This window comes from Hemicordylus capensis, chromosome 1 (genome assembly GCF_027244095.1).
Source record: "Hemicordylus capensis ecotype Gifberg chromosome 1, rHemCap1.1.pri, whole genome shotgun sequence".
NCBI classification, from domain to species: Eukaryota; Metazoa; Chordata; class Lepidosauria; order Squamata; family Cordylidae; genus Hemicordylus; species Hemicordylus capensis.
In genome coordinates, this window is record NC_069657.1 from 296,400,939 (window position 1) to 296,428,235 (window position 27,297).

A 27,297-nucleotide genomic window follows, 5' to 3' on the forward strand; every position below is an offset into this window, starting at 1 on the left:
GGTCTATGACCGTAAATAAACATGACTGACTGACTGACTGACACAGAATAAAGACTTCCATCTCATCATTGGAACAAGTGTTGTTAACAATAACCGGATCTTGCCTATAGATTAAACATTCTCTCCCCAGTAGTTCATATAGAAAACAACTTTAGGGTGTTTTTGAAACATTTGTTGTTAGCCCTCAAAAGCCTGACAATAATCCATTTTGTGATGTATTTTTAAATAGACAAGAAGAGGGTCCCACTCTTTTTTAAATTCTTCAAATTTATTTCTTAATAGTGATGTTAATTTCGCCATTTCTGCCAATTCTAGTACTTTAAGAATCCAATCCTCTTTAGATGGGCATTGACTGTCTTTCCATTTGTGCGCAAATGTCAGTCTTGCTGCCGCTGTTAAATACATGAAGAGGGTCCAATATTTCCTCGGGAGAGCATTGTTATCAATACCTAATAGTATTGATTCTGGACTCTTGGGGAAAGTAGTTTTGAACACTTTTTTAAGCTTGTTATATATTAAGTCCCAATAACCTCTCAATTTATTGCATGTCCACCATAAATGTATATAGGAACCCTCTTCTCTCTTACATTTCCAACATTTATTTGACATATTCTTATAGATTACGGCCAGCTTTTTGGGTGTAAGATGCCATCTGTACATCATTTTCAAAATATTTTTCTTTAAATTAGAGCAAGCAGTAAATTTTATATCTTTTATCCAAAGTTTTCCCCATTTTTCCAAGTCAATGTTATAACCAAGGTCCTGGGCCCATTTAATCATTGACGTTTTTACTACCTCCGTTCTTGTGTCTTCCAATAGTAATAGGCCATACATCTTGGATACAAGTTTTTCTTCCTTATCGCACAACTGTAGTTCAAATTCTGACTTTAGTTGGTTAAAACCCCTTTTACAGTCTTGCTTAAATAAAACATTGATTTGATGGTATTGGAACCAAGAAATATTCCAATCCTGCATATGTTCTAACTTTTTAAGTTCATATTTTACACCTTGAAGGACGAGCAATTGCCGATACGTGGGCCAAGATTGTTGCATATTTTTCTGTTTTCTAGATATAACTTCCAGTGGGGATACCCAAAGTGGGATTTTTGCTTCTAACAAAAATTTGTTTTTCATCCATACCATATATAGACTTTTTCTAACATAATGATTTTAAAATTCTTTATTTACTTTTACCTTGTCATAAAATAAATATGCATGCCACCCGAATTTTAAATCAAATCCTTCCAAATCCAACAATCTTGGATTTTTTAATGTAATCCATTCTTTTATCCAGGTTAGGCATATTGCTTCGAAATATAACTTAAAATTTGGTAGTGCAAATCCTCCTCTCTTCCTCGTATCATCTGTTAGGTTTTTAAAGTTTATCCTTGGTTTTTTGCCTTGCCAGACAAAATTCCTTACATCTTTGTGCCATTGGACGAAAATTGACATTGAATTTATCATTGGTACTGTCTGGAAGAGATATAACATTTTGGGAAGAACATTCATTTTAATAACAGAAATTCTTCCACTTAATGATAAATTCAATCTATTCCATCTGCTCAAATCCATCTTTATTTCTTTCCAAGTTTTGATATAATTATTTTGAAACAGTAATGCATTGTTTGTGGTAAGCGTTACTCCTAAATAATTTACCTTTTTTCCCCACTTTAAAACTGGATCTCAGAGCAAATCTTTCAATGTCTTCTTTGTTCATGTTTTTAGTTAATACCTTTGTCTTGTCTTTATTTATATAGAACCCTGCCAGATTCCCATATGATTCTAATATCTCCAATAGTGTATCAATTGATTCTAAAGGATCTTGTAAAAAGAACACTATATCATCTGCAAAGGCTCTTAATTTATATCTTTGTGTCCCTATTGTCAATCCTTGTATTTTAGTCTCTTCCCTTATCATCCTACACATAATTCCCAAAACCAATATAAACAATAATGGAGATAGGGGACAGCCTTGTCTAGTACCTTTTTGAATACTAAAATAATCTGTAAATTCTCCATTAACCTTAATATTTGCTTTTTGTTCAGAATATATAGACCCAATCGCCCTTATGTAATTAACTCCAAACCCTACAGTTTTCAAAGTTTTCAACATGAATTGCCAGGAGATATTATCGAATGCTTTCTCTGCATCCAAAAATAACATGGCCAATTGTCTGTCATTATGTTTTTCGTAGTATTCTAGTACATTCAAGATGGTTCGTACATTATCCTTTATTTGCCTTTTAGGTAAGAATCCCACCTGATCTTCATGAATTAAGTCTGCTAAAACCCCCTCCATTCTTTTAGCAAGTATGGAAGCATATAGTTTGTAATCGTTATTAAGCAGGGAGATTGGTCTATAATTTTTAACCAAAGACGTATCTTGACCAGGTTTTGGTATTAATGTAATAGTCGCCGGCCTCCATGACTCAGGAAACCAACCCTTCATCATAATTTCATTCATTGTCCATTGTAATGGTTGGGACAGTACTTCACTAAAGGTTTTATAATATATAATTGGGAGCCCATCTGGCCCTGGCGATTTCCCCCCTTTTGCTCGCTTAATAGAATCCTTATCTTCTTCAATGGAAATTGGAAAGTTCAATTTTTCCCGTTGTTCAGAGTTTAATTGTGGTAAGTTTCTAAATTGTAAAAATTGTTCTACTTTATTTAACTCAGCCTTTCTTTTTTGATAAAAGTTCTTATAGTATTTGTAAAATTCTCTTTTAATCACTGACTATTGGTTAATAATACCACTGGACGTGCTCAGACTCGTTATATAGTTCTTTTGCCGTTCAACTCTTAGTTTCCAAGCCAGATATTTTCCCGGTTTGTTTGCCTGTTCAAAAGATTTCTGTTTTAAAATTTTTAGATTTCTTTCCATCTCCTCCACCGTCAACATGGAGTATTTCTGTTTTAATACCTTTAGGTGTTGAATTAAAGTTTGATCACCTTTTTCCCCAATCAGTTTCCCTTCCAAATCTTTAATTTGGATCTGGATTAAACCCTTATTCTCTTGTTTCTTTTCCCCCCAATATGCATTTTGTTGAATAAAAAAACCCCTCATCACCGCCTTACTTGCGTCCCATATTGTCTTCATTTGTAGATTGTCCTTTAAATTTATCTCAAAATATTCTCTAAGTTTTTGTAAACCTACTTTCACAACTTTAGATTGATTCAAAAGGGACTCATTTAATTTCCATTGATATTTTTTCTTTATTCCAATTTTCCACTTTAATTCTATAGGATTATGGTCAGAAAATATTCTTGGCAATATATCGATATCTTTAATTGTTATCAACACATCTACATTGGCCCAAATCATGTCTATTCTCGTATGCATCAACATGCATAGTCTTGGGTTGTGGAAGGTGCTTTAGTGCTCTCAGCCACTGAGGGGGTAGTTTGCTACCAATTTTGAGAGAGAAACTGTTTGAAAATCCATTAAAAGCCTGCTTTTGTTCATAGCTCCTGCCATTTTGGACCGAATTTTCTTTTGCAAACTTCCTCTCACTCACTGCCCATAACTTGAGGTAAAAATGAGATGAGATATGTACTTAAAGGCCCATCTTTTTAGCCTGGCTTTTAATGATATCTAGTTTTAGTTTTCAAGTGTTCAAGTGTTTTTATTTTATTTATTTTTAGGTTCAAGTGTTTTTATTTAATTGTTTTATTTTGCAGTTTTTATTTTATTGTAAACTGCCCTGACACACTTTAGGAAGGGTGGTAAATATATCTCGAATGAATGCTGTCATAACCTGACTTTCTTTCCTGAAGTGCGGAGCTGACACTAAATAAGAAATTAAATAAGCAATATAATTTCATAAATGGACAAGTCCTTATGCAAGTGTTTACCCACCTCTAGGCCACATTTCCATATACAGTGTGGCTATTTGGTGGTCCTATCACTAACATGGCCACAGAGGCTGGTTAAAGTTAATAGGACTGAAGAGTATAAGGGAAGGAAGTAGGGTAGGGGTCAGCTATAAAGAGAGGCAGCAGACAAAGGAAAAGGTCTCAACAAACAGAAAAAGGGAGAAAGCTGTGGCAGAGAGTGCGTTTTTTAGGGAGGGGTTATTTTAGGAGGGGGTGAAGCTGAGAACTGAACTGCTTTCTTAGAAGATGCCATCGAGTCATTGTCGACTCCTGGCGACCACAGAGCCATGAGGTTTTCATGGTAAAATACACCACTGCCTGATCCCGCGCAGTATGAGATGATGCCTCTCAACACTTTCCTATATCTCTGCTGCCCAATATAGGTGTTTCCCAAAGTCTGGGAAACATACCAGCGGGGATTCAAACTAACAACCTCTTGCTCCCTAGGCAAGTCATTTCCCCATTGCGCCATTAGGCACCGCTTTCTTAGAAACTTTTTGGCTTTCAACAGAACTGAAAGAATCCCACAAATTTCAGAGCTAGACTAAACCAAATGTTCATACCATTCCAAATGTTTACATACATATATGGACACTTCCCTCTCACTTCCCAGTAATTACAACTTCCTCCTATCACATATAGCACCCACAATAAATTAAGATGGGAAAACATTCCAGAAAAAGAGAAGGGGGGGAAAGGGAAGGCAAGTCATGGTGATGCATGGATGGTCTCATGTATCAAGTATGTTAACAACTTGCCCCCTTACTTCAGTTACTCAGGTCTTAAGCATCTGTTAAATGCTTCCTGTTCTTCAGAGGCTAAGACCAAGAGGTAATCTGCTCAGTACTCAATCAATGAGAAAGAAGATCTAAAATCCAGTATTGGAACTACTAGCCACAAGGGCAGCATTCAGAAGCCATAAGTGCGGATAGCAGGCCCAAAGACTCAAATGCCAAAGCGAAAACTCTTTAGTGTTCCACGCTAATTCTACTTCCCAGCCTGCAACAGTATTGTGAAATGACAGGGAAATACCAAACAAAGAGGGAAACATGCCATCTCACTGCCTGCTTATATTGTTTTAAACATATCCAGAGTGTAGTGTTTTGAGAGGATGTAGTTAAAGCAAAATTATTCAAGTCTAAGGACAAAACAAAAACAAACGTTCTCTCAATTATTGTGTGGCCCCAACCCCATGTTTGGTCAGATAATGGGGAATGTAGTAGACAGCTCCTGAGGGGAGATTTCTTCATCTACCCCAGCAACAGCGGAAGTTTACAGGTAGAGAGCACTGCTAATTAATATTATATGGAGAAATGGAGTTAAAGTTCCAAATAAAGTAGTGTATTTAGAAAATCCATCAGGGAGATAGAGACGACCGATCATGCATCATTGTTAGCTACATACAGGAAGTGGGGAGGGAGAAGAAGGAAGTCTGTTGCTCCAGATGAGAGAATGAAACCTGAGACTAACAAAGGGAAGTCGAGTAGAGAAAGCAGGGTCAGAGAGGGAATGCCCTTACTGGCTGTCTCTACACTTAATGACTCTAGTGGTCAATAGGGTTGCTGGTGATAAGAATCAAGGCCATCTGGAGCTGCACCTCCTCTAACAGAATGCAGGGGAGACACTTAGAGGATCAGCAGACAGGAAGGAGGGTTGCTCTATGCTTCCTGCACCACATAGAGGCGGGTCTCATGATCCGTGAGACCCGCTTTTGGCGAAACTGTGGGGAGAGAAGGCTAAGCCCGCTCTCCCTGCAGATGATCGCTCAGAAGCCCTGGGCAGCCGGATCGGCTGCCCACACGATTGCCGGCTCCGTGATGGAGCCAGCAGGGGCTGGGGGGACCCCGCAAGCTCCAGCATGCCCTGCGTGAGTGCGCAGGGCATGCTGGCGAGACCTCTAGAGCCAGGAGGCAGCTTTTCACCTCCCCTCTGGGGTCTCCTCATGAGTAGCCGTGCTGTGGAGCTGCGGCTACCCACGATCCAATAGCCCGGGTTTGCGGAGCGCTCAATCCGTAAACCTGGGCTAAGGGGCGGGCTACTTTAGCGGGTTAGTGTCACGCCCTCGATCTCAGATAGCGAGGAGGAAGGGGAGGCTGACAGCCTTTCAGCCAATGCGGGGGTGCCTAAGGGGCAGAGCCCAGCTGTCAGTTCCCAAGAGACGGCTGAGGAGGGTCCGGCTGATGTTTCGGAGCAGGCACAGCAGTCTGGGGCAGCGGAGACAGCGACGGACAGACTGGAGGATGAGCTGTGCAGGCAACCTCCACCGACTCCACAGCAATGGCGTGTCACAAGGCAGAGAGCACAGCTGGAAACTATCAGGAGGAGTAAACGCCTCTTGCAGAGGGCTGATAAGCCTTGAATCCCTGCCAGCTGAGAGTTATCAGCTTGGACTATAAAGCACATCAGCAACTTTCTGTTAGCTGCTGGAAGACAACATTTGTCAACCCTCGTGTCGACAGCTTTCAGCCCGAGCCTGATATAAAGAACTATTCCGAGCCGTGTTTCATTTCTGCAGCCCAGTTTGTACTGTGGACTATCTTCCTGGACTTCCTTTCTGGCTGGTCAGATTGCTGATAGTTAGCTGTTCAAGAACCACCAGGCTCACAGCCGAGCCCGGTGGTTCTTACAATCAGCAAAAATCGGGCTAGGCTCTCCTAGCCCAATTTTTGCTAATCGTGTGAATAGCCCCATATTCTGAGGCTGTTTTTTCTCCAGCCTCATTTCCAGTTATAGAGTCCAGTGGGTGGTGGGAGATTAAAATTTGTTCAACGGTATTTGCATGAAGAGTCAGAGAACAGGGGAAGGGTTGAACACCTCTTCCCCACTCTTCCCCACTTGCTGAAGCCCTCTTCAGATGTTACAGAGGGCAGCTGCACTCACGGATACAACGGGAAAAGTGGAGAGGAAGTCCCATCCCACTGCTGTAACTCACCCCCTCACATCAGACTAACACATTTAGGGCACCATTTGTCTGCGGGGTGGTGGGGGGGCAAGGGCTGTAAGCATGTTCAACAGTGATTCTGTGAGGTACAACCTGGATTGATCAAGCAGAGGACGAAATGAGCTTTCCTAAGTAGGAGTAGTGACAAACGGTGAGATTTTATAAGCATTACAAGAAAGTGCTTCAAGGGCACGGTTAGTTGAGTAGTATATAAATGCAAATATACGAACAAACAAAAGCAGCAAGGATTTACTTCAGTTTGGATCTGATGTGAGGAAAAAAGGGAGGAATGGAAGATTGGTCTAACAATACAAAAGTCTGTGATATAGCAGGAGCCCTATACAAGCATTCTATAACCATGTACAGCAGGCCTGCACAAAATAAGGCCAGAGGGCCAGATTTGGCCCACAGGGACTATCTTACTGACCCCTAGGTATCTTGCAGCAACATAGGAGCTGGAAACTGCCTTATAGTGCCATTCTATGTACGTTTTCTCAGGAATATGTTCCATGGTGTACCCAGTGAGGCTCACTCCCATGTAAGCATGCCTAAAATTGCAGCATGAAAGCAATGCCAATTTAGGGAGGAGACATGGAATTTGTTTGGGGCTGGCATGCACTCTAGGGGCCCCACTGATTGAACAGGGACAGGATCTATTTTCTGGCCACTATCCTTGGTTAAAACTATGAATCCATTGACAGGGGGAATAGATCCACAAGAAACTAATAATATTTTTAAGTTTAATGTAATAATGACCTCGCCCCCTGCCCGCCAAGCTTTGGATGGTTCCGGTCCCGCAGGGCATTTGAGTAGGAGTGTGCACGGAACCGGTCCGGGGCCATGTAAGAGGCCTCCAAACCAGTTCGGAATTGGGCCGGTCGTGCTGGGTGTCTCACAACCCGGAAAACCATGTTAATGGAGTTCTCACTCCGGTAACCTGGTTTAAGGGGAGGGGGAATTAGGTGGGCTAGCTGCCGTAGAACCACTCGGCTTGCCTGTAATAATAGACAAATACTGTAATCATGGTTGTGGAGGGACGACGACTGCAGAGCACATCAGCATGGTGGCAGAGCTCAGAGTCAACTTTGTAACCCTATATATGGTTAAAACAAAACAAAACATATGAACAGAGCAAAGGAGAATATTCAAACATATTAATGGAGATTAAAGAAGTAGAAATGGTGCAAGGTTTAAAAAGAAAGAAGAAATGACCTGTCTGTGGATCTCTGTGTTTGACCTTATAGTTATCCCTACTTTGACATTTCACCTATGATTTCATGCTAGATCTCCACAGAAAACCTCAAAAGAAATGTGCACATATAGCCTAGAAAATGTTCTTCCAAGTTTCTAGAATTGAAAAAAATAGATTTAACTACTGTTCTCTTGATTCCATGAAATATTTGCTATTAGGAAGATTCTGGTCTATTATTATTACTATTATTTCTATACCACCTTTCAACAACAAAAATTTCTCAAAGCAGTTTATAATTAAAAAGAAATAAGATTATTTCCTTTTCAAAAAGGGCTCACAATCTAAAAAGAACTAACAATATAAAAGACTAATATCCAGATGGACTGAACAAGCTGTCTGCGTGGGCACAGAAACTGCTCAGGAGAACACAAGGGTAGATAAGATAGCAGGTTTTTTCCATCAACAATGATTTTCATATAAATCTATGATGCCCACAAGTAGTAGAGAGACAGTTTCATAACTATTAATACACACAGAGGTGATTCTCACGAGCAGCAGAAACTGGGCTAAAGGAGCCCAACCTGGTTTCTGCTGCACCTGCTCGTGTCCTAAATGCCCTCCCCCTTAAACGAGGTTAACAAAACGAGCATGCCGTTAACCCTGTTTGTTTGGATGTGTGTCTGCCGCAGCTGCTTGCAGGCTCGGGGTGTGCAATTCGGATTTTCGGTGATTCGGTTCGGGACCCGAACCGAATTACCCCTGTTCTGTTTTGTGCCCGAATATGGGCCACCCGAATCACCCTTGATTCGGTTCGGGTTCGGATTTAATCCGAATCCGAATCTGAATCTATTCGGGGGGGAAAGGGTCCCAGGGGCAAAATTTTGGGGTGGGGTGGTAGTGCCCAATGGGTGGAAGCTACCACCCCAATTTCAGGGGGATTGGGCAAAGGGCTGATTTTTGGGGAATTTTTTAAGTTTTAGTGACTTTGGGGCAGTTCGGGGGCATAGCATGGGATCTGGGCAAAAAGAGTGGGGTGGGGTGGTAGTGCCTAATGGGTGCAGGCTACCACCCCAATTTCAGGGGGATTGGGCAAAGGGCTGATTTTTGGGAAATTTCTGAAGTTTTCATGTCTTTGGGGCAGATTGGGGCAGAAATTGGGGCCTGGGGCAGAATAGTGGGGTGGGGTGGTAGTGCCTAATGGGTGGAGGCTACCACCCCAATTTAAGGGGGATTTGACAAAGGGCTGATTTTTTGGGAATTTTTGAAGTTTTTGTGTCTTTGGGGCAGTTTGGGGGCAGAAAGTGTATCTGCTCCAAAAGGGTGGGGTGGGGTGGTAGTGCCTAATGGCTAATTGAAACAAATCTCATTTGCTATCATTGAATGAGAATTCACACCTCAGAAGTTTTTCTGAAGGGATGTTTTCCCTTATTTTCTGAGGTGTGAATTCTCATTCAATGATAGCAGATGAGATTTTTTTCAATTAAAGAACTCTCATGACCCCACTTTCACTTTTTCACACTCTCATTTACTATGAATATCAATCTAGCACACTGCACCTTATGAAGAAAAACCTCAGAAATTCACCAAAATCCAGCCCTCTGCCCAATCGCTCTGAAATTGGGGATGGGTGGTAGCCTCCACCCATTAGGCACTATCTACCAGCCCACCCCACTCTTTTGGGGCAGATCCACTTTCTGCCCCCAAACTTCCCCAAAGACACAAAAACTTCAAAAATTCCCCAAAAATCACCCCTTTGTCCAATCCCCCTTAAATTGGGGTGGTAGCCTCCACCCATTAGGCACTACCACCCCACCTCACTATTCTGCCCCAGGCCCCACTTTCTGCCCCAATCTGCCCCAAAGACACGAAAACTTCAGAAATTTCCCAAAAATCAGCCCTTTGCCCTCTCCCCCTGAAATTGGGGTGGTAGCCTGCACCCATCAGGCACTACCACCCCACCCCACTCTTTTTGCCCAGATCCCATTCTATGCCCCCGAACTGCCCCAAAGTCACTTAAACTTCAAAAAATCCCCCAAAATCAGTCATGAGCCGAATCACCCGAATTTTTCGGCCCTGAAATTCGGGTGATTCGGCTCGGCCCCGAAAAATATCGGGGGACATCGAGGGTGATTCAGTTCGGCCCCGAATCACCTGAAATTGCTCATTTCGGGCACAGATTGATCTGTACCTGAAATTTTTTGCACATCCCTATTGCAGGCACACATTCACTTGGCGGAGGGGGGAGAGGGGCCCCCAGGAATGCACCGCGCACTCACATGATGCATTACAGGAGCCAGGGGGGTGTTCGGGGGCACTTCCCTCCACCCGACCCCCAAAGCTGCCGGATGAGCCATGGCCAGGCACAGGAGCACCCGAGTGAAGCTGCTACTTGTCTGGGCGGGCAATCCACCCACCCAGAGAGTTCCGTTTGATCATCTGTGGGGAGGTAAGCACTTTCAGGCTTCCTCCCCACCTAGCAGGGTAGCCCTTCTCACTTGATCGTGGGAAGAGCTTCACAGTGTTAAAATCAGAGAAATCAGAGAGGAACTGAGAGCACTCTCCATGCCAATGTTCTGACATTTCTAAAGGTGGCAAATGTGTTTTCATACTTACTTTACAATTTTTTAAACTCAGCAATAGTGTAAGCTTGGAAATGTTAGAGTGTGATGCTGAGAGAAAAATAGGCAGAGTTTCCAGTTAAAAACTACAAGGGTTGCACATTATATGGATCTATATATTTACAGCATAAATTATATTTTGTTGCTAAGTTGCATGATGACGAAGTGGATGATGATGAACAGTTTGAGGCAGACTCAGTGACAATATCTAGGTCTTATTACCAGAACAAAGCAAACATATGCTTACAAGCCTTGTTCTAGAATTTCCATGTATGTGTTTCATTGCAGTTTGAATGTTTTCATTTAGTATTTAAAGTACCAGCAGTTATGAATAACCACCACCTCACTTCATAAAAAGCCACCTAATGACACAGAGGGGAAATGACTTGATTAGCAAGCCAGAGGTTGCCGGTTCGAATCCCCGCTGGTATGTTTCCTGGGCAGTAGCAATATAGGAAGATGCTGAAAAGCATCATCTCATACTGCACGGGAGATGGCAATGGTAAACCCCTCCTGTATTCTACCAAAAGACAACCACAGGGTTCTGTGGTCACCAGGAGTCGACACTGACTTGACGGCACACTTTACCTTTACACCGCATAATAAGTGTCTAGAGAGCTACACATAAAATACACAGAAAATGAATTCAAACAGAATTTGGCAAAAAAAATTTTTTTTAACTATTCTTTCTTACAACACATGTCAAATTAGGCCCAGTGTTTGACCTAGAAGAGATCAGATATAATGGAGTTGAAAATTTTCAATTTCTAAAAATTCCATTGGTTAACATATGGACTAGCATTGTGCATATGAAGCAGTGTGAGTTCCAGATTGCCGATGCGCTATCACTTAAGTAGGGAAAGTGGCAATTTTCACTAATCTTTCCTTTCCTCTCAAGCCCACTGTGCATCAACAAAATACATCCCTGAGGATAATCTGAAATTTTCTGGAAAACCCACATCTCTGGGAGATTACAGTTCCTCCATATCAGTTTTCTTAAAGGCCAAAAAAGAGGATGTGTGTCATTTTATTTTGTATCACCTTTAAATGTCAGAACATTCAAAATATAAAAAACCTTAATTCAAGTGCTAAAGCAGAATAACTACAGCTTAACAGCAACCACCAAACATGTTCTACATGACAGTAACAACCTATGTGGATGCCTGGTTCGAGAGAACTCTATTCTTATGCATCAGCCAGTCTGCAAAAATAATGACTTGTTTTCATAGTATTCTTGAACCAATCTGGAATGTTTTTTCTACTCTGCCAAAAAATGAATTCATTGCATGAAGTCTTTGATGTTATAGTATGAAATTACTACACTTGGGTACTATATACACAACTACAGAGAGCCACATCTGGACAGTTCTTTGTTGTTCCTTTCCTCAGTTTTGTTCTCCACCTTCCATGTTTAATGCCATGTTTAATGCCAATGGTAAAACCAACCTATCTTTTGAATGAAATTGTTTGTGGCATTTTTAGCATTTGCAATTACACTTTCCTAATCCTATCATCTTTAGTGTTCTCTAGATGATGTACAGTACAAGATTATTCGCTAAGCATCTTGTTTCTTGGTTTATTTGCTGAAAATCACCCCACCACCAGCATTCATACTTGAGCATATTATTGCTTACTGAAAAGATTTCTAGCCAAGCTTTTAAGCTCAAAGCCTCACAAGGTGACATACAAAAAGATCAAGGGTAAAATTCATCAATAAAACCAGGAAAGTGACAATTAAACAATAAAATCATAGCACTGTTGTTTAGCACCTACAAGAAACTGCTGGGGTAGATCATCAAGAGATTTGGACTACATTGTCATCAATGTGCAGATGATATGCAGCTCTGCCTCACTATGTCACCTGGTCCCAGGGAGGTGGAGGAGGTTTTGAGCTGTGGTTTGGAAGACGGGATGAGCTGGATCGGGGCTAACAACTTGAAACTTAATCCTGACAAGATGGAGGTGATGGTGGATAGCAGAAGGTCTGGTAGGGGTTCAATGTTTTGTTCTGTTCTAGGTGGGGTTGCACGCCCTCTACAGGAGCAGATTCATAGCTTGTGGGTTCTCCTGAATGCAGCGCTGCTCCTAGGAAAATCATGTGGTGCTAGTGGAGGTGGTCAGGAGTGCCTTTGCTCAGGTTCAATTGGTGCACCAGCTGCAACCCTACCTTGAGAACGCTGATCTGGTCTCTGCTCCCCAAGCCTTAGTCAAGTGTCATGTTTGGATTATTGCAATGCACTCTACATGGGACTGCCCTTGAAAAGTATTTGGAAATTACAGATGGTACAGAATGCAACTGTCAGATTGATTTCTGGGACCACACACAGTTTGAATAATACAACAGTCTTGAAAGCAGTGTCTCACAGAGATTGGTCTGAGTCCTGGCCTGTCCCCCCACCCCCATGCCCCTCCCCATTGGGATGGACATTCCTGAGAGGGACTTTTTTTTAGAGAGCAAGGCAGGCTTCTCTCTCTCTCTCTCTCTCTCTCTCTCTCCACATTTTGACATTTTCCTTGTAATTATTTTTGGCCATTTCCTTTTGGCCTTTTAATTTAATTTATGAGTTTTATTTTCATTTGTTTTGTTTTGTTTTGTTCTGTTGGGGGGTGGCCCACCTGCAGGCTGCCCAACTGCCCTCCCCATCCCCGGATGAATGTGCTGCCAGGTGTTCCTCTGCTGAGCTGTAACCCCTAGCCATTCCAGCAGCTGGGGAAGAAGACTCCAGGACTTTGGAAAAGTAAGTTGGTGTTTTTTAATTACCCCTTAGCTGTTGATTTAAATGAGGCCTCCTGGTTGGTTTTTTTTTGCGGGGGGAGGTATTTTGTGTTTTGCTGCTCTGTGCTTTGGGGGAGGGGGTCTTTTTCAGGTCCCCCCTATTTATTTATTTATTTATTTATTTATTATTTATTTAGTATGGTATGTTGTTGGGTGTGGGTGGGTTTTGTGTAAGTATTGTGTGTTGGGTGTGGGTGGGTTTTGTGTAGGGTGCTAAGTTTTTTATTTTTATTTTTAAAAATGTTAAAGCCTCGGTGAGGAGTGAAGGCAGGGATATCTGACACTCAGGTCCCGAAGAAGTTTCAGGCCTGAATGGCAGGCAGAGGGAGAGGTGGTGAAGATGCTAGTGAGGGAGGTAGGGGTGGGAGGGGACAGAGAAGGCAGGAGAGGGTTCTGCAGCTGCCTATTCCCCAATTCTTTGCCACTGGCCAATTCTTTGCCAAGGTGGTGCACTAACTGTCCTACCCGTAGGAGCCTGCTGGTCCTGCTGCACTGCCAGAGCTGCCACTGTGGTGCTGGCAGTGCTTGAGAGGGCACTCCCCTACCAAGGAAGCTGGCATTTCTGTGGCAAGGGTGGAGGACAAGGGCTTGATGGCTGTAAGCACAGCCAAACTGTCCCCCTCTCTCATGCACCCCCACACTCATCTCACCACTCAGTGAGGCCCCCGCCATCCAAGTCGTCCAGGATCCTCTGGGACCAAAGGAGGGGTCGGCTGCTGTGGAGTAGGACCCTCCTCAGCCTCAGCCTGGCCCTTCCCGGGAAGAGGACGGTGGGGCAGGTGGTGGCAGCAGGAAGCCAGCAGCCCCAGTAGAACCGCTGCCACCAAAGACATCAACCCTAACCAATGCTTCCTGTATCCACTGCAAGGCAGGGGACAGATACAGTATGAAGCCTCTGGGGATGACATCAAGGTGGTGACACCTCTGGCACTGTCACCCAGATGTCCTTTCTGCTGCTGACCACACTAGTGCGTCTAATACTATGCCTGAGACTAGCGCTGGCAAGGTGCCGCATGCACCTGCTTCTTCGCTGAAGCATGGGATGCTGCCTGTCAAGCTGTGGGCACAGGCGTTGGGCAGCAAACATCATGGTCAGACTGACCCACATCTCATGACCCAGCTCATAGGTGAGAAGATGGCAATGGATGACCAGCCATTCCAAATGGTGGAGAATGCCAGCTTCCACCAGCTACTCCAGGTGCTCACAGCAACAAAATCCCCTCAAGGACCACCTTCAGCCGGACAGTGGTCCCCTCCCTGTTCAGGTGATGCAAAGAGCCCGTGCTGGGCATGCTGCATACAGCAAGGCCCCACACCAGCATGCATTTCATGACTAATCTTTGTAACAGTGTCAGTGGTATGCACGCTGCTTTCCTGTCCCTCACAGCTCACTGGTGGGCGCTAGAGACCAGAGACCTCTGGCGATGCTGCAGCAGCATCTATCCCATCCCATACAGTTCGGCACAGGTGGGTCATTCTGCATGTAGAGTCAATGGATATGGTGCACACTAAGGAGGAGGTGGCCACTGATCGCCAGACTGAGGAATGGCTAGCTGGGTTGCCAAACCTCTGGCCAGGATTGTCATGGGCAATCCTTCCAATGTTATAAAGGCTGTAAAGCAGCTGGAGTGTATGAACATATGGTGTATGACCCACACACTGCACCTCGCTGTTTTGGACACCATTGGCCTCATGGAGGCCAAAGCATCCAGAGAACAGGGCCACCTACCAACAGGCACTGTTGCGGCTACGACTGCACTTGTGGAAAGGTCCTGCAAGATTGCAGCCTATTTCCATCAGAGCGAGAAGGTATGGTGCATGTTCCATGAGCGGCAGTATGAGCATGACCACCCTCACCATCTCATCCCTGGGGAGGTAGATAACTGGTGGAAGTCTACCCTTCTCTTGCTCCAGCACCTGCTGGAGCAGGAAGTAGCCCTTGATGACCTGGTGAGGAATTGTGGCTTGGGCATGTGTCACCTCTCCAACTCGGAGTGGAAGCTCATGTCCAAGTTGATCTCAGACTGGAGCCCTTCCCCATACTCCACAAAAAGCTTGTGTGCTGAGTCAGGTCGTGCTTCTCCTGGGGAAGTTCATGGGTAACCTACAGACCTCACTTACCACTCAGGATGATCGAGCCCTGGCAGGCTAGCTGAAGTCTTTGGGTGTTCAAGTGGCTAGTCAAAAGGTTAGGTGATAAAGAGGAATATGCCTTCCCTTGTCTTTATGGCCCGACCATGAAGGGCAATGCTGTCTGTGCAAACAACTTGCCTAGGTGGAGGGACCTCCTGGTCATGCAAGTTAGAGAGGAGCAGGAGAGGCGGCTCAGAGACCAAGAGGAGGGTGATGGTATGCCCCCTGTGAGAGCACATGGTCCATGTACAGTTCTGGGCAGTGCATCACCAAGTCTGGCCAGACTAGTGGCAGTTGTGATACGCCTCCTCTCCTGCCTACCGACCAGCACCCAGAGTAAGCAGGTGTTTACCATGCCTGGAGATGTGGTTACACCCCATTGCTCCCGCCTGAACTCTGGCTTGGTAGAGCAACTGATTTTCCTCACCCTAACCCCTGCTGGGCTACCCGAAGCTGGAAGTGGAGGGTGAGCAACTGACCCATGGTTGGTCACCTGCCTGAAACACCACTTCAGAACAGTTCGCCTCACCATACCATCCCTCATTCTTCCCAGACTGCACTCATGTCACAGTCTGATGTCACAGTCTAGTGCTGTTGTCACACCCACACCTCACTGGCACCACCCATGATGGTGCCCCTGGCCAGCAGGACTCAGGCGCCATGGGGCGGGGGTCACACACACACACACACACACACACACACACACAGAGCTATTGGCGGGTGGGGGGTTGGTTGCTGTATAGAGTTTGCTTTTTCCTTCCTGAGTTCTAGCACCCACACACATACACCATACACACATTGACCACCAGTTATGAGTCAGTGGTCTGATGCCACCACATGTCTGAGAGCCTTGCTATGCAGGCTCTCAGCAAAGCTGTGGTGGCCCTGCCAGAGGCTGCACAAAGATAAGAAAATATTCTCAAGATGCATTATTTTAAATTTTTAAAAAATATCTAAAATGTGAGAGCTTTCTTTTATATGCTCACCATATGCTTGTTTCTAAATGTTTGCTTTTTTTAAATGCTTGTGTTTAAATGCTTTCTTTGAAGTTTGTGTTACTTGGTGGTTTTTAGGTAGGTTTGTGGTTTGCTCTGTGTGGTATCTTCTCTGCAGTTAAGTTTGTTGTGGCTTGATGCATCCTCCAGATTTGTGGTCTTTGTTGTAGTTTCCTGTTAGTTTGGTTTGTGGTTTCTTGTTGCCTTGGTTGGTTAAGGTTTGTGGTCTGTTAGGTTTGTCGTTTACTCTTGGTTTGCGGTGTCTGTCGTTAGGTTTATGGTTTGCTAGTCAAAATCTGTTGTGTATTTTAAGTTTGCAGTTTAGTTTTGCAACTTTGTTTAGTTTTGTTTAGTTTTGCAACTCTGCATTTGGTGTTTTGACTTGCAGTATTCCTAGGGGAACAAAGCCAGGTTGGGTGGTAGATACTTATGGGTACCAACTACCACCCAACCCCTGAAGCACTTGGACAATTATTAATGATTTTCTTAGTTTTTATTGATTTTATTATTTCTGCCATAGGGAATAATGAGGGTTTCTGTCATGGCGCAGACTTCTGACTCAGAAGAGTCAGAGGAGGAACGGGAGGATTCGCCTGCTAGTGAGGGCTCAGAGGCACAGCAACAGGATTTGGCAGGGAGACCAGACTCTGGAGCTGAGGAATCGGAACAGCTGCCAGACATGAATCCTGATCAGGAACAGACTGATCAGGAGGAGGCTGGGATTTCACCTGTCTTGAGAAGACGTCTCAAGAGGAAAGCTCAGTAGGAGACACACAGGCGCAGGAGATCACAAGAGAGGAAGCAGAATTGCTGGCTCAGGAAAGCCTGATTGGCTGCTGGTTCTCTTGAGCCATATATCAAGCAGTCTGTTAATTCCACCGATGCTGTTAGCAACTTTCGCTGGCCACAGACCGTTTTCTATTTTGAATTCTCAACTTTTCCGAGTTACCGTTTGCCCTTGTCCTGTTCTTTCCTGCTCTGTGTTCTTGTTCTGTTAATTCCTTGCTCTGGTGTCCTTGTTATTTTCCATTCCTTGCTCTGTTGTTTTCTTTTCAGTTATTACTCATTTATTGTTAGAGGGGGGTACCTAGTTCAGTTCAGGGGACTTGATTCATTTACTATTTTCTTTGTGAGCCTTTTGTTTTCCTTCGTGCAGCTTTGCTTCTACTTTCTGTTAACTCACAGGGGGAGTGCTGAAGGGGGTTGTAAATCATGTTGGGTTAGCCGAGCTAAAAGATTTACGTCAGTTTCAGGGGGCCCCATTGTTCCCCTTGGGGATTCCTATGCGCTCCGAAGAGGGTTTGAGCATAGGGCATATCAAGTTATAACTCCCCCCACCAACCTGCAAGCCAGTGGGATACACGGGTTTTAGCAATAGCAATAGCAATAGCACTTACATTTATATACCGCTCTATAGCTGGAAGCTCTCTAAGCGGTTTACAATGATTTAGCATATTGCCCCCCAACATTCTGGGTACTCATTTTACCGACCTCAGAAGGATGGAAGGCTGAGTCAACCTTGAGCCCCTTGGTCAGGATCAAACTTGTAACCTTCTGGTTACAGGGCGGCAGTTTTACCACTGCGCCACCAGGGGCCCAGGGTTTTTGGGGGGAGGGGAGATTTTTGAGGTTTTGGCTTCTTTGGTGTGTTATGACTGTTCTCATAATGAATCCCTATGAAGAGCTATATAAGTTCTTCATAGGGATTCATTGTGACAACAGTCAGAACACACCAAAGAAGCTCAAAACTCAAATGTTCACCCCCCAAAAAATTATTCTACCCCATGTGCACTTTCTTAATCCCGTGAAGAATGGTTCGTCCCAACCATCTCTTACATACGTTCACTACATGAGTAAATAACAGCAACAGGTTGGGAAGACACACATCTTCATATATCGTCCAAACTGATGCACAGTTTCATACTGTAGACTGACCCCAAGGATAGTGAAGATATCAAGAATGGCAAAGAGAAAACAAAGACCTCTTTGAACTTTAAAATTCAGGAACATGAGCCTAAACAAGATAGCACTGAATATAGGATGTATGCCTTGATTCAGTGGCTACATTCTGAGCTAAAGCTGAACACAATAAACTGTTGTGTAAGATAAAATACTTTTATTGTAGGGTAGAATAAATTCAAACACAGTGAATTTATTGTAGATAAGCCATTATTGAGCTGTTTTACATAAAACCATCTGGACATTCCAATTTATCATCCTTATATTAAGCTCATTTTCTTGTTTTTAAACTTCTGGGAATCCAGGGTCCTAGCCTAGGGCACATTAGAAGACACCTATGAGGTCATTTTGTCCTGACCTTGCCAATATAATTTGCCTCCCAACACTATACTGATAAGTGTTCTGCTCAGTCCAATTCTAAATGTTATGAAACTTCATAGAAAGTTGCCAGGATTCCATATACTTTCCCACTCGTGAAGCAAGTAGCCAAGGGAACTCCCAAGCCAGCACTTTCCAGATGGTGCAGAACTATGCTACTGACCCAACACATTTTTCCAATGACCCCTTTTTCATTCCATGGTTTATATTAGAGAGACTATCTCTCTCTTCTTTTTTTAACAACCAGATTCTAGATCTAAGAACTGAATTTAAAGCCTACTAATAGTAAAAGGCATCAGACCAGATCCTACATGAAAGATAGACATCATCCATGATGAAGACATATAATCCTCCATACCAACAAAAAACTTGGCTGTGTTTCTATACACACACACACACACACAATTTCCAGTTGATTTGTAAGCTGACCATGGGTTATATATATATATATACTAGCCAACCCACACAGAGCATCTGTGCATTCTTTGGGGCTGGCTGTTCCCTTCTCCCTCCTGTCCCACTCTCCCTCCCTCCCTTCTGCCCCACACTCTTCCCCCTCCCCTCCCTCCCCACTCTCTCTTGCCTTCCGTCCTCTTCCCACCCGTCCCTCTCACCCTCCCCTCCCTCTCACCCTCCTGCCCCAGTCTCTCCTGTCCTCCCTCCCTCCCTCCTTCCCTCCCCCTGCTCCTCTCTCCTGCCCTCCCCCCTCCCCATGCTCTCTTGCCCTCCCCCACTCTCTTGCCCTGCCCCCTCCCCCCACTCTCTTGGGCTGAGTGCCGCCTTTGCGGCCAGCCCCGCCATGCCAAGTGCCGCCTCTGCGGCCTGCCGGGCCCGCTGCTGCCTCTTGCCAGTCTTTGGGGCCAGCCTCTTTGGGGCCGGCCACCTCTCCCCAACCTTCTGCCCCAGTATCGGGGACCGCCGCCTCCTCCTCATCACCTTGGTCCTCAGCTGGGCCCGCAGCCGCCTCACTGCCTCGGCCCTCAGCCGGGCTGCCGCCACCACCCATCGCCGGGCCCGCCAACAGCCCTGACCCGCCACTGGCCAATTCTCCTCTCTCCTGGGGGCGCCAGCCAATCAGGTGCCTCCACAGCCCAGCCAATCAGCTGGGCTGCCGGGACGCACATTCCATGGCACACTCAGGAGAAATATAGATATTTCTAGTTGATGCTGGAACAAGATTACTCTGCTGCAATATTGCATGTGGAGGGAAGAAGGAAACAGTGAAACCATCTGTTCCTCCTCTATTCCAGTTCTCAATTTGCCCCACTCCCTGATTCCAACACAATCACACTGGTGAAGGGCTCTATACTTCAGATCTACAACTTCTAGCACTGTACAACACAAATACAGACCCAGGAAAAGAGGAAAACTTCAGCACACAGGGTGTGTGCAAACACACTTCCTCACCATGCCATTACAGTCTTTTTCTGAGGAGTGGGCTGTCCACAGGCAAATATTACTGCAGTTGTATGACTGAGAAATTGCTCTGGCATTCCTCAGTTCCACAATAATAACCATTCAAATAGCTAACATTGGTAAAGTGGAAAGCCCCATTACAACCACAAGGGTATCAATACAAGGCCATACAAAGATAATGTAGGGATTTCTGCCTAGTCAGAGACCCTGCTCAGATATGCAGAAAAATAGGACTGTAAATTAAAAAATAAATTAATTAAGGGGGGCGGAATCCAAAATTGCCCAGTGACGACTGAGAATTTTCATTGTCTTCCAGGAAGCCAGTGACAGCGCAAAGTTCATGGGGATTATGGGCATAATGCCTTTGTAGGCCCCTTTAACAGCAGGGCAGATGTGCTGGTGGCCTTAATAAGGGGTATTTTTCCCCATTGCTAAGCTCCTCCCTGCAGCACGGCTGCATCAGTGGGCACAACAATAGAAGCACTGCATCATACGTAGAAGAATATGGTGATTGCTACTACAGCTGCCAAAGAATGCTCTGTGTGACCGTAGCTAAAGTAAAACTCCACAAGGGCTTGAGCAAGGCTTACTTTGGCAGTAGTAGCAGCAGCAGATTAGAGCATCTCTTGGTGCCACTATCTTTTTTTCACCAAGACCTTGTGGGTCAGCCTGCGCCATGGGCCCTTTGATGACCCTGGGTGCTTAGCCACTGCCTGAGTTGGTCAACCCCTGACCCCAGCACTGCAGGAGGCATGGATTGTTGAGCATCAGCTAAAGGGAGGGGGAGGAAAATGGAAGGGCAAAGTTGGCCCCAACAGCTTATAATATCTTAGAAGGGGTAGGGAATTAAGGCTGAAGGATGTGTGCCGTGAGGTGCATCTCCCCCAACCCTAATTCCCTCCCCCAGGAAGCTATACATTTAAAGGGCTCTGATCGTTTTGAAGATAAAAGAATCTGGGAGGCAATTAATTAGCTTTGGAGGTAAAGTGCATCCTTCCATCCTAATTAATTACCCTGGTGGCGCAGTGGTAAAACTGCCGCCCTGTAACCAGAAGGTTACAAGTTCGATCCTGACCAGGGGCTCAAGGTTGACTCAGCCTTCCATCCTTCCGAGGTCGGTAAAATGAGTACCCAGAATGTTGGGGGCAATATGCTACATCATTGTAAACCGCTTAGAGAGCTCCAGCTACAAAGCGGTATATAAATGTAAGTGCTATTGCTATTGCTAATTAACCACCCAGGGCACCTTAGAATGTGAATAGGGTAGAGAAACTAAAAATTTAAAATATCCTGGAATGGGGGTAAATTAGGGCGCAGGAGATGTGCCATGAGATGTGCATCCTCAAAACAGTCCTCTAAAACTCGGCAGTCACTGCTACAGGGTAACATGCTGGACTCCTGAGGTTCAGGTCAGGGTGAGCAGGAAGCTACTTGTCTAGTTCAAGAGCTCAGCACTCTCAAATTATTGCACTATTTGGGGGACAGTTTTTCCAAATGTTTATACCTCCCATATGTGATTCCTCATGACTCCCCAACTAGGTACTTTCAATACAAACTTGGTAGTCCTGTGCCAACCGGTAGGGCAGTGAAACAAAGCCACCCACAGTCAAGGTAGGCATTTTTAGGCCGGGTTCCAAGGCAGGATGTATTTACAGGGGTCCAATTGGAGAACAGACAGATGGAGCTCAAAGGAACCATGTGCAGTAGACAGTCAAAAGCCAGGTCAGACAGACAAGGCAAAGCCATGTCTGTGCTGCTGCTCAGACTCAAGAACCAAGCCTGGATCAACTGTTATGAGTCCAGCTAGTCCCTGTTGGCTCCTCAGTCCACCTGGGCTGACAGGCTACAAGACTGGTCCTCCTGGCCATGATATTGATTATCCTACAGTGTAGCAAAGAGCAGTCCAGGAACTCTCTCGGCTTGGGAGGTGCTGGGCAATGCAGGTAATAGGGCTCCTGGGCCTTGCTGCCAGAATCCTTGGTTCAAGACCACCTGGAGCCTTACAAGAGCTAGTCGGATACTTGGCCTCCCCAGGTACAGTATGCAGAAAAATACTTTGTTATTTAAAAAAACAAAAAGGCAAAAGCTCCCAAACAAGGAATGCCTGCCCCCTTCTGTAGGAGCAGAACAATGGAAACAGTTAAAAACAGTGACAAAAGGCTACTGAAGAACATTCTTGCCCCCAAGGTAAAAGAGAGAAAAGGCAGTTACCGCCTGCGCAGCATCCAGTGGTTCCAGCTGAAGTGATGGTGATGATGATTTTACATTTATATCCCGCTCTTCCTCCAAGGAGCCCAGAGCGGTGTACTACATACTTGAGTTTCTCCTCACAACAACCCTGTGAAGAAGGTTAGGCTGAGAGAGAAGTGACTGGCCCAGAGTCACCCAACTAGTATCATGGCTGAATGGGGATTTGAACTCAGGTCTCCCCAGTCCTAGTCCAGCACTCTAACCACTATACCATGCTGGTTCTCCAATACAGTGCTAGGAGGGAGGGTGAACCCACACACACTATACCATTTAGACTGGGGGCTGGCTGAACAGCTGGTCTCAAAACACGCCCCCCCCCTCTCTATAGCACTCCAGTTCAGGGCTGGTGCAGCAGAACAGCAAGGAAAGGTCTGCCAACTGTGGCCTTCCTGCAGGTGTTTATTTGATTTGATTTATTTGATTTATATACTGCCCTTCCTAAAGTGGCCCAGGGCAATTTACACTAAAACTAGAAATACATAACAGTTAAAATCAGGAACCAATTAAAAGCAAATTGGAATTGAAATTAAATATCATTAAAAGCCAGGCTAAAAAGATGGGTCTTTAAGGCTCTCCTAAAGGCCTCCAGGGAAGATGATCCTTTTATGTCCATGCATTCCACAACCTAGGGGCAACAACAGAGAAGGCCCTATCCCAGGTCGCCACCAGACAAACTGGTGGCACCTGAAGATGGCTGCTAACTCCCATCAGACTTGGCAATTGTGACTGGCAATGATGGAAGTGGTAGCCCAACAACAGCTACAGGGCCAGAGTTTGGGACCCCTGACTGAAACCCAGTCCCACCATATACCACCACCATTGCTCCCCTCCTAATAATTTCATCAGGGGGAAAGAGAGGCTGAGCTTCCCCCAACCCACATGCCCTCCCGCCCAACTCGTAATGTTTATGGTGAGGCATCAAACAAGCTAGGTGATGTGTAGAACACATACCGAGAGGTGTTATCCAATTATTCCCATTCTAATTTAGCATGCAAGAAGAAACTAGTCACCCTGACAGGCTTGTGTAACAAGTTCTCTTCAGACAATGTGGTCCCTGAGAAGAGCCAATGCAAGAGGCCCAAACAGGAGTGCATTGGATAATCATGCCCACTGTGCCAACACATTCCTTGGTAAAACACCCCTAGCCCTCCATGCATTCAATGCTTGCCTGCAGAGGAGAAATTCTGCTTTGGTTCAATGCCAGACTTTTCAGGAAAGCACTGATCACAGGGAGACCGTTGTGTGTGGCCAAAGATTGCATCAGCAGGGGGGTGTGGCTAGCTGGCACCCTCCCATTCTTCCCGCCACATTCACACATTGGCCCTCCTCTCAGTTCCATAACCTTCCATTCCTATGAAGAAGACCAGCCTGTTCCCAGTGGCAACAACTTTCCTAACAGCCTTGGGATAAGAGAGGGATATAAATCTGTGAAGCTTCTTCTGTCATCAAAAAGGCTGTGGGTCTACTCCATATTCACACAGATCTACATGGCACGAACACCGATCTCTGTTACCAGACATCACTCCGATTCAGCAATTTCAGGATGGCTCTACAAATCACTTTGGAGTAATCAGCAAAATCCATACACCAAGCATCCATCTGGCACGTGCAGTCACACAAAAAAGGCTGGCCGCATGGCACAGCTGCCCTGCGGTCTGGACTGCAAATTCCAAGCAAGCCCCGTGTGGTGGCTTGTTTGGGAGATTCAAGTCCTTATGCCAAGCCACATCTTCATGCTAATGCAACCAAAATGCATAGGAAGAACACACCATGAAATATAAAATTAAATCAGTAACACACTGTGTTCCCATTTCACTGTTTTAAAGTTAAAGTCAATGCCAAGGTCTCTTTATGCAGATTTCACACAGGCAAGTTATACCACTCCTTCCACTTTAGCCAGGTGCCCTCTTCATTAGTTGCACCGTTAAAGCTTTTATAATTTTCCACAAAAATGTTTGGGGTAACCCTTGAAAGTTACACCTGCCATATAAAAGATTCTTCTCTCCTCCCCCTCAGTTTTCTACAGCAACCATTAGTTATAACCCAAAGCTCTTTACTTCCCATTCATCTTCAAAACCATTATTCCCATTTTACAAAAGGGGAGAACTGAGGCCGATAGTGATCACGTTGCCTTAGGCTGCAACCCTACACAGATTCCACACTTACTCATGAGTAAGCCCTAATGGACTCAATGGGTCTTCATCCTGAGTAAATGTGCACGGGAGGCTTGAGCTGCACGGCAGGAAGAGAACGGCTTAGCAGGGGGTATCAGTTTAGCTTAAAGGCACAGAATTCGCTGAAGCCCAAATCTGAGAAAAATCCCTTCTACAGCTTTAACTGAGCGCGATCATTAGGTTTCTCTATTGGTTAGCATCGCCGTGAACACTAGGGGAGAGCCTAAAGAAACGGGTTAAAGTGAACATAGCCAGCCAAATACTGTTCCCAGTCTGAAATCACAGGTTCAACTAAGGCTGCTGCACTCGTCTGCCCAGTTACTTAGGAGTCAGTCCCACCGAGTTCGCTGGGAATGATTGCCGAGTCAGAGTGCATAGGATCGGGCTGCTTGTGGTCACCATAGCCGCTCAAAGAAGCGAGTGTAACATGCGGAGAAAGAGAAAGAATCGCAGAGCCATCTAGATGCCGCATCCAAGTGGCAATGCCGCCGGAAAGGGAGAACATAGCGCAGAAAGCAGGAAACAAGATTCCAAGAAAGAGACATCGAAAGCTCTCCTTCTTGGCAAGGCGCTCCACGTTCTTGCAAGGCTGCTTCAGCCACAATCTGCTCGCGTACAACTTGCAGTACTCCGCGAACACGGAAAAGGCATCCTTCGTGGCTCAGCTTGCCTTTCCACCACCTGCATCGGAGCTCTTACCTGCTTGAGTTTGCACGAAGCAGAAGGGGCTAGGGCGCTGCGGCAGCCTGAAAAGGGTGGCTGTTCAGAGTTGGCAGTTAGATCCAAGTTGAGGAAAAACCGTTATACTGTAAAAAGTCAGAAAACAGCCGAAACAGGAATGCTCTCATCAGTACTAACCTCCTCTTCCAAAATCCCAGATTTACTTCTTTCCCCGCCCCCCTCTCTCCCTCGACTACAGCTTGTTAAGAAACAGCCTCCCAACAGCGTTGCAGAGAATTTTTCTTACTAGGCACTTTGCTGGGGGTGGAGAGAGACGGGTAGATAAGAAAACTCACAGGGAGGGGGTGGGCGGGAAACTCCGGCCTTCCAAGCTGCGCCTCCACGTGGAGAAACCGCAGCCCGCAGAGAGGACAAAATAGTTGCCCTTGGTGTATGGAAAAGCCTCCGAGCCTTAAAACTGATGATCACACAAATCAATCCCTGGGAATTGAGGGGTATCTTAAAAACAGAATAAAATTTAGCGGGGGGGGGGACACAGAATGATGGTAATCCAATTGAATAAGTTGTTTTCATTTCACAATTCAAGCACATATAAGACAACCAGATCTATATATGCACCCAGAAGGCGGTTCAGAATGAAGATGAGGAATACCACTTTTGAATGCTGTCCCAAGTCCAACATTAAAAGAACAAAAACCGAGATACATATATAAACCTCTCCTTGTATGTGGAAAACTAAGGCTGAAATCCTTCATTTTAAGGCTGCATTTACCTGGGAGGAAGCTGCCCACCCCCACGGCCCCTTTGAACACAGTGGGGCTTATTTCTGACACATGCTCAGGAGCCTCTTAGAGAAGGCTTCTAAGCCCTAGTTTTCTGCTTGCAAATAAGTGGGGGTTTTAAATTATTTTTGCCTGAGAGGAGCATTCAAGAATTTGATTCCCTCACCATCACTCTGAAATGGTACAGCCCACTATACAACTTCAACAGCATACAGTAAGAATGGTGAATGGTTTACCCTTTCCATACAAAAAGACCACTTTCTGCTGAGAATACACAGGTGATCAAAATCTACTCACCAATCTATATTAACATTTAAACTAGGCTATACTCTGGGTATAATAAACCTATCCAGCTTCTAAGATATGATCTTGAGAATGTACCCACCATTTTCAAGGAGAACATCAGGAACCGCTTTGAAGTTCTGAACCTCATTGATAGGGAACAAGAGGAATTGTGGGATTAAATCAAAGAAGTTGTTAAGGATGAATGTGAAAAGAGACTGCCAAAGAACAAGAAACAGAAGAAAGCAAAATGGATGTCAGAACAGACTGTGGAAATTGCCCCAAAGAGGAGAGAAGCCAAACTCAAGAAAGATAAAGGCCTCAGGAAGGAACTTAATAGGGAATTTCAGAAAGCTGTTAGAAGAGACAAGGAGCAGTACTACAATGACATCTGTAAAGACCTTGAGGATGGAAATAGACACAGAAAAACAAGGCAAGTTTTCCAAAAGATCTCTGAACTCAGAGGGAGATTCCAACCTCAAATTGGTATGTTAAGGGATGCCAAAGGACAGATAGGAAGTGATTCAGATAAGATCAAACAGAGATGGAATGAGTATACTGAAAATCTGTACAGCAGGGATGTCAACGTCCAAGATACTCTAGAAGATATTCCCTACTTGCAAGAACCTCTAGTATGGGAAGATGAAGTTATATCAGCACTCCGGTCATTACCAAGTCTAGAAGTCTACAGAAATATGACAAGAAACAGAAGAAGAATCAGTCAAGGGTCTAACCAAACTATGCCAGCAAATTTGGAGAACAACACAGTGGCCATCAGATTGGAAGAGGTCAGTCTACATCCCCATACTGAAGAAAGGAGACTTAACAGATTGTGCAAACCATC

General features: G+C 44.9%; 1 protein-coding gene across 1 annotated transcript in view; it reads right to left on the reverse strand.

Annotated features, from left to right (window-relative positions):
- The window catches only part of COL21A1 (collagen type XXI alpha 1 chain), a 191,530-nt gene extending 165,919 nt beyond the window's left edge, over positions 1 to 25,611 (reverse strand). Inside the window, exon 1 of the mRNA XM_053286444.1 lies at positions 25,408 to 25,611. The gene's annotated coding sequence lies outside the window, so the exon portion shown is untranslated. The remainder of the gene's footprint in view (positions 1 to 25,407) is intronic.
- Between the last annotated feature and the right edge of the window lie 1,686 nt (positions 25,612 to 27,297).